This window comes from Equus asinus, chromosome 28, assembly GCF_041296235.1.
Source record: "Equus asinus isolate D_3611 breed Donkey chromosome 28, EquAss-T2T_v2, whole genome shotgun sequence".
NCBI lineage: Eukaryota > Metazoa > Chordata > Mammalia > Perissodactyla > Equidae > Equus > Equus asinus.
This window is the reverse complement of record NC_091817.1, coordinates 19,271,741-19,280,891: the sequence shown is the minus strand read 5'-3', so window position 1 is coordinate 19,280,891 and position 9,151 is coordinate 19,271,741. Positions and strand designations below refer to the sequence as shown.

The following is a 9,151-nucleotide window of genomic DNA, read 5'->3' as shown; positions in this document are numbered from 1 at the left end:
TACAGGCTTGTTTCATGGGTGTGCCACCTGTGCATTCACAAAGGGCCTTGCACTTGATTTAGTGCTCTGCTATCACCATCTTGAAATTCTTAATTTTTGAACAAAGGGTTCCATATTTTTATTTTGAATGGAGCCCCACAAATGATGTAGGTTGTCTTGATGTTGTGTTGCTGGAGTCAAATGGGGTAACAAATGTAGGACTCACAGCACTCAGTGAACAACAGTCCCCCCTCTCCTTGGACTGTGGAATGACCCCATAAACCACCTGCCCTGCGTCATCAGCTATCTGAAGAACATCGAGGAAGCTGGAATGGTCTTTGCATCTAGCCTTATGTCCTACTCCTGGATTTCAAGATGAAGGTTCTTGTTCCTGGGGTGGGGGATGAGAGATGGTGCTTGGAGGACACTCATAGAAAGAAGCTTACTTTAATTGTAGAGCCTTTTGTTGCATTTAGAATGCTCCATGCACATGTATTGCCTCTTTTATTTTTTTTTAATTTAAAAGAAAAAATGAAAAGATAGCAGGATTAAAAGTTCCAATCAGGATTCTCAGATGGATAAACCATAATCTTGTAGAATCTTGATTTCCCAGTGCCAAAAAAAGACCTTCAGTTTCCTCAAAGTGTTGCTGTATCCTTTGGGTAATTTTAGCCCCACTTGCCTTCAATTTATATCACTGCTCATATAGAAAAAGTACGGTGATAGCAGTAGTTTCTAGGTTGGAGAAGGGGTCTTTCTGTGAACCAAGAAATGCAAACTTCTTTTGTATTTTTGCATTCTTTCCCTTTCTCCTTCTACATCTTTAACCACCTCTTGCCCACAGAGGGTCTCTCTTTCTTCTCATCCTAACTGAAATTTCAAAGGATGTATTGGAAGGAAGTAACCAGAGCTGAGTGCAACCATTTGGAAGAACTATTTTGTTGGATTAAATCCTAATTGTAGTGAAGGATGACATTTCCACGTAAACAGAGGTTCTGGTGGAGATTTTGTATGTGGTGAGAGGGTAGGGAATTGGGTAGGAGTAACTTCGTGTGTCCTGGAAGGCTACTCAAAGGCCGTGGAAATTCAGGCAAAGCCAAGGCCACAGTTTTAACCTGCCTTGTCCGCCAGAGCTTGGATGACTAATTTATTGGTGTTGGGCCAAACCATTTGCAAGTGAGCGATACCACTTCCCCCACTTTATGCAACTTTTGTGAATCTGAGAACTTGCAAGTCCTAAGAGTGTGCTACTGAGGGCGTTTTCTTCTCTGGTTATTAAATATATCGGTTGCACTTTCCACTTCCAAATTCATCCACCATCATGCTCTTAGATTTTTCAGTGTTTAAATAGACCTAAGACCTAAGCTCTTAGGATCTGCTATGTATCCTGGGACCAAGTGAAATCTCACATTTAGATCCATCCCCTTTGCTCCCTCCAACTCATCCTAATTTGAAGAGTGGGCTCCAATGGCAGCTGTTTAAATCGAGTCCCTCACAGATTCTCCATCCACAGCCATGCATGTCTGGGCTGCACCTGACGAGGAACCGTTATCTGATTTTTCTGGGAAGTTTACACTCTCTTTAGTAAACCTCTTCATGTTTACTCAGAACAGTGTTTTATGGTGTAAGAGATACTTTGCCTCTGAGTGTAAAAGCCACTTTGCACCTGGCATAAAGAAATGAGTTTTAGGAAGGGTTTCATGAATTTGCTAAATGAAATTTCCTGTGATTAAACCTCAGAACTCTCCCACTCCCACCAAGCTTGAACAATCATTTCTTACAACATTATGTGGTTTGGGTTCTGAACATGAAGACTCTTTGGCTCTGATTTAATTGCAGGCTGACGAAGACCCAGCCTTCTTACAGAGGTGCCACCAGACACCACAGAGCTGAGGCGCTGAACTGCAGTGGGAAGGGATTCTTATGTTGACGCAGAACCCATCACAATATTTGAGGAGTTGCGTTTTGATATAGACTTCAAGGAATCAGAGAAGAGAGTACATTTTGTTAAAAGAACTGATTTGGCTCCAAGGGTAAGGTTGCCATTTGCATCTCAGCATGGACACTATTTTTGTAAATAACCCTGTGAGCAGCTTCCTCAGGGCTGGGGCTGGGGGGAAAGGAGGTCTTTGATGGCTGTTAAAATTCTCAATCTCAGAAGCTGGCAGAAAGAAAGTGTTTTCCCAACAATCTGGGTGTATCATTAATTGTAATTGTCAATGGGGCGGGGAAAGAAACCTGCCATCCAGAAAGAATGGAAAGACTCTTGGGCGGTAGGTCTCAAACTTGGCTGCAAAGCCGAATCTATGAAGGAACTTTACAAATTCCTGCTGCCCAGGGACACCAGATCATTTATCTCAAAATCTCCAGGCGTGGGGATGGGGCAACTGTATTTTTCAGAACTCCCCAGCTAAGCTCAACAATGTGCCGCCAAGATTGAGAAGCAGTACTCAATGGGTTTTTGATGCCTGCTCCCCAACCTGTCTAACGTGCACCCAGGTGTGACATAAAGCTCTGATAGAAGCGGGCTTCCCTCAAGCTGACCCAAGAGGGAAGGCACGACCGTGATGCTTTATGGTGGCAGTTAGTGCTCCGTGACCCAGTGACCACAGAAACGGTGACTCAAGTAGAAGAATGTGGAGAAGTATGAGGTCCCAGGGGAGGGGAAATTTTGCAGGGAGTATCTACAAAATTAAGACCTGTAAATCAATAGGATTTGGAAGAAGGAGATGAGTAAGTAATTTAGATGTCATGAAGCACCCACTGCAATATGTTTTCACCTCCCACAAAAAAAATCAGAGAGTAAAAATAAGCTTGTTAACATCCCTCTGTCTCCCTGTCTGTGTGCTGGGGGTCTGGGTCTGAAGCCGAAAAGGGAGGGAAAGAGGGAGAGCAGGAGGGAAAAATTATTCTGTTCTGTCCATTCACTATTTGTTGAGTTCTTCCTAGAGAGACCAAATCAAAGCAAATGTTTAAAAAACATTATTTAATGAGTGAATGGATTCTATACTTAATGGATGCTCTTCCTTTTACTGAGTGATAGAAATAACAAAAGACAGGTGTTTACTTTTAGACATAGTTGGTATTATAAAATTAGCAAAAAGGGTAATTTTGCTCTATTTAATTTGCAAAATTGGATTTGGAAAATTATTTTGGATTTTCATCAAATCCACATTCTTGCTGGAGACTCTGTCAGTTGCAGAGATAGGGCGAGCTCTCTAGTTGGTGGGAGTTTGAAAGCCATTTAGGGATGGGATTGGAAATGTCCATCTTTTCACGCCACAAAATAATGGCCCCTTCCATCATGTAATGGAATCATGTTTCTGTCTCCTTATCTTCCCCTCAACCTCCAATCCATTTGCCTTCCTTCTGGAATCTCTTCAACTCTCCAGTCTCATCTCTGCAAAATAGAAAGAAAAGAATGTGATCATGAAATTGGCATTTGGTTCAAGCTCTTAAAAACAGAATGAATGCCTAAAAAAAATCAAAGGCTGGAGATGTAGTGTGTTCCCAAGTCCTCCTCTCTCCTGCCTGTCCTGGAGGACCGGTTTTCCGTTAGTGCACAGTGCTTGGTTCTTCAAGAGTCCTGTCATCTCTAGGGACAATGCTCCATGTTTCCTTAGGCAGAGGCCTGGATTCTGGATGACCTGCGGGACAGCAGGGACTGGTGTCTCACTCTCAAGGCGCTGAGCTGCATTCTCATACTATGGCATTGTATTGTTCTTTGAACATAGGCTCTGAGGATAGCTCCTTTTTGCTCCTCTTAATTTGGGAAGAAGAAAAAATAAATGAAATAAAATCCACAGTATTGTCTTCTAACATTACGTAAATCCTGTTTTAAAAACATCTTTTTAAAAGGTGGTAATAAATCTACGTTTCCAAACTGAATTCTTTGCACAAGCCCTGGAATTCTAAACCTCCGTGTGGCTGGAATCTGGGGCAATTACACCTAAGGGCCAGACCTACGGGAATGCCCCAAATTACTTTCTGGAGGGAGTGGCCAGGGGGGGTTCCCATTATTTTAAAGGCTAGACTTCAAACCAAATGTTTCTCTCTTTATTGATCTGCTTTCATCTCCTTTCATTGCATTTCCTGTTTGGCTTTTGCCTCTTCTTTTTTTTTTCCACCCGGGTGGTGAACACCCTCAAATTGGTGATTGAAGACCTTGAAGGTGCTGTTTACAAAGGCTGTTAATGCTCCCGTCCTCATTTCCTGTTTTACTGCCAAGAAGCCTGACACAAAGCCCTCCTTGGTAGACACTAAAATATTGGAGAGGCCCCACTGAGTTTCTCAGTTTGCAGAAAGCAGTGGATTGAGGACGAAATTCGCCTGCTCTTTCCCGGGGCTGGCAAGGAAGTCTCCCTCTTGAGCAATTTGAAGGGAGATTTTAGAATCATGGAACGATTCAGCTGGAAGGGACGCCACACATCTTTGGGATCCAGACGCTGTTGACCTAGAATCTACTCATCTTGGCAGGACTTGGGATGGGGTTCAAGAGGACAGAGAACCCCTGGCATTGTATGCAACTGTTGCATGGATGTACACACGTGTACTTTCTTCTGGGGAGACAGTCTGTGACCTAAAAATGCTTAAGAAGCATGGGTAGTCCAACCCCCTCTCCCCTTTTACAGATACGGAAACAGGTAGAACTCAGCTGAAATGAGTTTTCTCAGTTTTTAATATAATGCGTTTTTTGCCATGCTTATCATTTATTATCTATTTCCGTGTCCTAAATTGATACATATCGCACAATTACCTCTATTTTGGCCATTGGTTTCCCTGCCTCTGAAATAATGAGGTTGCATTTGATCAGAGCTTTTCGACGCTTGGGAAAGGAAGGATAAGATGAGGGCCAGACCATCAGACTGTAGAATTAGTCAAATCTGGGTTCAAATCTAGCTCAGTCACTTGTGAGCTCTGAAACCTTTGGCAAGTTTCTTAATGTCTTAAGGCCTGTATTCCTTCATTCATATAATAAAGAGAAAAGTAGGCTCTACCTCATTAGGTTATTGAAAGAATTAAATGAGATAAAGTGTGTGACTGCCCAACACATAGTGTTCAATAAATATTAACCACTTTGTGAATGACTATTGTTATGTCATGGTGGACAAGATGGATAATGTACACACATGTGACACACCTCCATGGATGCACCAAGATTACGAAAAAAAAAAAGTCCAAAAAAGAGTTTCAAGGAAAGAATTCTAATTGTGCACATAAACACCTCACCTGTTCAGATTTTACCAGAAATAGGAGGTCATTACAGGTGAGGCGTCGCTCGGTCGGCTCTGGGCCACAGGCAAGTCCCTCCGTGGCTGCATCTTCATGTCCTGCCCCCCCAATGAACGAAGCAGATGATAAAGACACTGTGAAAGTGATGCTATAGTATAAAGAACTGTAATTCTGCTTTAATTGATAGTTTTTGAAGGTAAACCATTCTCCAACTTCAGTATATCAATATCAGGAATAAGTAACTTCTTAGCTCAATGTGTCCTGTGCTATTCTAGCAGTATTGTCATCGTTGTCATCATCATCATTTCAACTGACTGTATGGCATCATTTGAGAATCAATGTACAAGATTATATTTGAGGTTCTCTTTTACTTCTAACATTCTATCTTTTTTTAACATTTAAAAATTGTTTGTATTAAATAATTCCAAATAGTTATATTGAACTTTCAAGATTAAGGAAAAGTAATAAAATATACATCCGTGTGCTCACCAACTTAATTCAAGAAATAGATTAGCAATGCATTTGAGGCTCTCATAATCCAACTATTGTCTCATCATTTGCTCATTTTCTTTCATATCTATGATCTGTTCAGTCTGATATACTTTTGCGCAAAGGGACTTCTACACTAGATATTCATCCGTGGCTCTGTTCCCTCGGCATTATGTCCTGGGCTTCATCAATGTTGACGTGAAGCTATGGAAATTAGAATTTGCACTTTTTTGTTGTCACTATCTCTTCTCCCATCTATAGATACTTGTGTTTCTTCAGATTTTTGTTTTGTTTTGCTTTCACTAAAACAAACTTGGCCGCTATCAAATATCTTGCTAATGTCTACTGTGAGAGATGTTTAGGTTGCGCTTCTAGGAGTAACATTTATTTTTTTAGGTATTTGTTTTTTGAACCTGACTAAATAGCAAATGAAAAATTGTTTTCCAAAGTGGTTGAACTAAGTTACATTTCCACCGGAAGTATGTAATACTTAATACTATCAACAAAATTTGATACAATCAGACGTTAAAATTTTCCCCAATTCATTAGGTGTAAAATAGCATCACTATGGCTTCAATTTGCAATTTCTGAGTTTCTAATGATTAACAGTATCTTTTCCCATGTGTACTGGCAATTCGTGATTCCTGTATTGAAAAGTCTGGTCAAGAAATCTGCCTATTTTTCTATCGGGTTGCTTGTGTTTTTTTCTCATTGGTCTCTAAGAGCTTCTTAACCATTTTGGGTATCACTCTTTTATTGGTTATATGTATTGCAAATGTCTCCCTCCAGTTTAAGAACTGTCTCTTCATAGAGTCTTTTGATGAACAGAATTTATTTATATTTTCCTTTATGATTTGTGCTTTACTTTAAAATTTTGTTTAAAAAATCTTACCCCATTCTGAAGCTTCAAGAAATTCTCATCCAAAATTTTTATGCTGTTGCCTTTCCCATAAGGCCTTAGTCCACCTAGGGTTGATTTTTATGTAGGAAGTCAAGGAGGCGCTCAATTTCACATTTTTGCAAACTAATAACTTCGCTAATCTGGAGTACTGTTCTGTCATAAAAGAAGTTTCTGTTTCAATATGGGTCTGTTTCTGGATTTCCTCTTCTTTTCCATTGTTCTACTTGCCTATCCTTGTTCCAATATTATAATGTCTTGATGGCCGGAGCTTTGTAATAAGTCGATATCCGGTAGGGTAATTCTCTCTCTTTGTTCTTTCTTGACTGCCTTGAGTATTCTATTTTAGTTCAATTTCAAATTCAACTCCCATTGGGATTTTGAATAGAGCTACATTAATCTATAGAAAAATCTGGGGACAAATTATATTTTTTATTGTATTAATCTTTTCTATCCCTCCATGAAGTTAAAAATGTCTTTCAATATGATTTCCTAATTTTCTCCGTAAGAATTTGGCACATCTGTTTGGTTTATTCCTAGGCATTTCACTTTTCATGTCGCTACGGTAAATCATATTGTTTTCTGTAACATTTTCTAACTGTTGATGGTATTTAGAAAGGCTATTCACCGCTGTATATTGATTGTTATTAAACTGTCAACCTTGCTAAACTCTTTTCAATTTTTGTAATTTTTCAGTAGGTAGTTTTGTCTTTTCTTTGTGGACAAATAACATCATCTGCAAGCAGTGGCATTTTTATTTCTTTCCCATCCCTTAAACATGTCTTTTATTTCTCAAGCCTTACTGCACCTTCTCCACTCTCCAATGCACGGTTGACTATAGTGGTGATAGAGGCTGGCCTTATCTTCCTTGAGATATTAAATATAATGCATTTGTCACTTCAACATTTAGTAAAATGCTTGCCTTAGGGTTTTTTTTTTTTTTAATAAATTCTTTGTCAGATTAAGAAGTTCTTTTATCTTTTAGTTTAATGAGCTCTTTTTTAGTGAATAGACAATGACACATATTGAACACATTTTTCTGCATCTAATAAGATGATGTAATTTCACTCCTTTAATTTCTTAATAATGGTGAATTAATTCCTCGATTTCCAAATGTTAAATCGAGCTTGCATTCCAGAGATCAACTCAACTCGTCATGATGCGTCATCTGTTTTATGCATGAATGGATTCTGTTTGCTAACATTTTGTTTAGAAAATGTGTTTATTATTCATGAGTGAAACCTTGACTGGATTTGAAATCACAATTATACTAGTCTCATAAAATGTGCCGGAGAGTGTCCCCTCTTTTATTCTTCTCTGGAAAATTTGGTGTTCATTTGGAATCATTTGTTCTTTAAAAGTTGGTACAACTCACCAGAAAACTGTCTGGAAGCGAAGCTTTGTTTTTTTTTAAGGAAGTATTTTTAAATATGGATTCAATTTCTTTAATAATTATGAGATTATTCTCATTTTCTATTTCTCCTGAGTCAAATTTTTGTTATATGTTTTCTAAGAATTTATCCATAGTATCTATTCTGAAATGTTTTAAAATAAATCATTACTAATTTTATTATCTTTTTAATCTTGGCATCTTTGTGGTTATTTTCATTTTCAGTTCTAACATTTTTATTGGCTTCTTCCCCCTTTTATTCTTAATAAGGCTTGTCAAAAGTTTGTCAATTATTTTAGTCCTTTAAGAAAACCAATCTCTGGTTTTGTCAATACTCAATAGTACACTTTAATTTTCCATCTCATTAATATCTGCTGTTATTTTTATTATTTCCGTCCTTCTATTTTTGGCTTTATTATTGTCAGACCAAGTGGGATGTTTGACTTATTCAATATCAGCTTCTTATTTTCTAATATAACCATTTATATCGGTCTATAACTTTACATCTAAGAAAGCTTTATCTGATCTCACAAATTTTTATACGTAGTACTTTTTATTATTCAGTCTAAATATATTCTAATTTATGTGAGGATTTAATTCTTGATTCATGATTATTCAGTGAGATTTCTAATCTCCAATCATATGTGATTGTTTATATAATAGCTTTATTGAGATATAATTCCTATGCTATACAATTTACCCGTTAAAGCATACAATGGTTTTCACTATACTGACAGAGTTGCACAAACATCACCACGCCAATTTTATAACAATTCCATTCCTCCCACAGAAACCTGACTCCTATTAGTAGCACTCCCCATTTCCCTCCGTCTCTCTACCCCAGCCCTAGGCAACCAGAAATCAACTTTCTGTCCCAATAGATTTGCATATTCTGGGCATTTCACACACTATGAGGTCTTTTATAATTGGCTCCTTTCAATTAGCATATTTAACTATTTTTTTGTTATTGAATTGTAAAGCTTCTTTATATATTCTAGATACATTTCTTATCAGATATATTATTTGCAAATAATCTCGCCCATTCTGTAGTCTGTCTTTTCATTTTCTTGATCGTATTCTTGGAAGCACAAAAGTTTTTAATTTTGATAAATCCCAACTTATCAATTTTTTTTCTTTTGTTGCTCAGGCTTTTGATGCCATAT

General features: G+C 38.1%; 1 long non-coding RNA gene across 1 annotated transcript in view; it reads right to left on the bottom strand.

The window, feature by feature from the left end:
* Positions 1-2,981: 2,981 nt before the first annotated feature.
* LOC139042399 (uncharacterized) overlaps positions 2,982-9,151 on the bottom strand; it is a 78,954-nt gene continuing 72,784 nt past the window's right edge. Inside the window, exons 3-4 of the long non-coding RNA XR_011499128.1 lie at positions 5,209-5,309; positions 2,982-3,379 (exon numbers count right to left, since the gene is read on the bottom strand). This is a non-coding gene — a long non-coding RNA (uncharacterized lncRNA). The remainder of the gene's footprint in view (positions 3,380-5,208; positions 5,310-9,151) is intronic.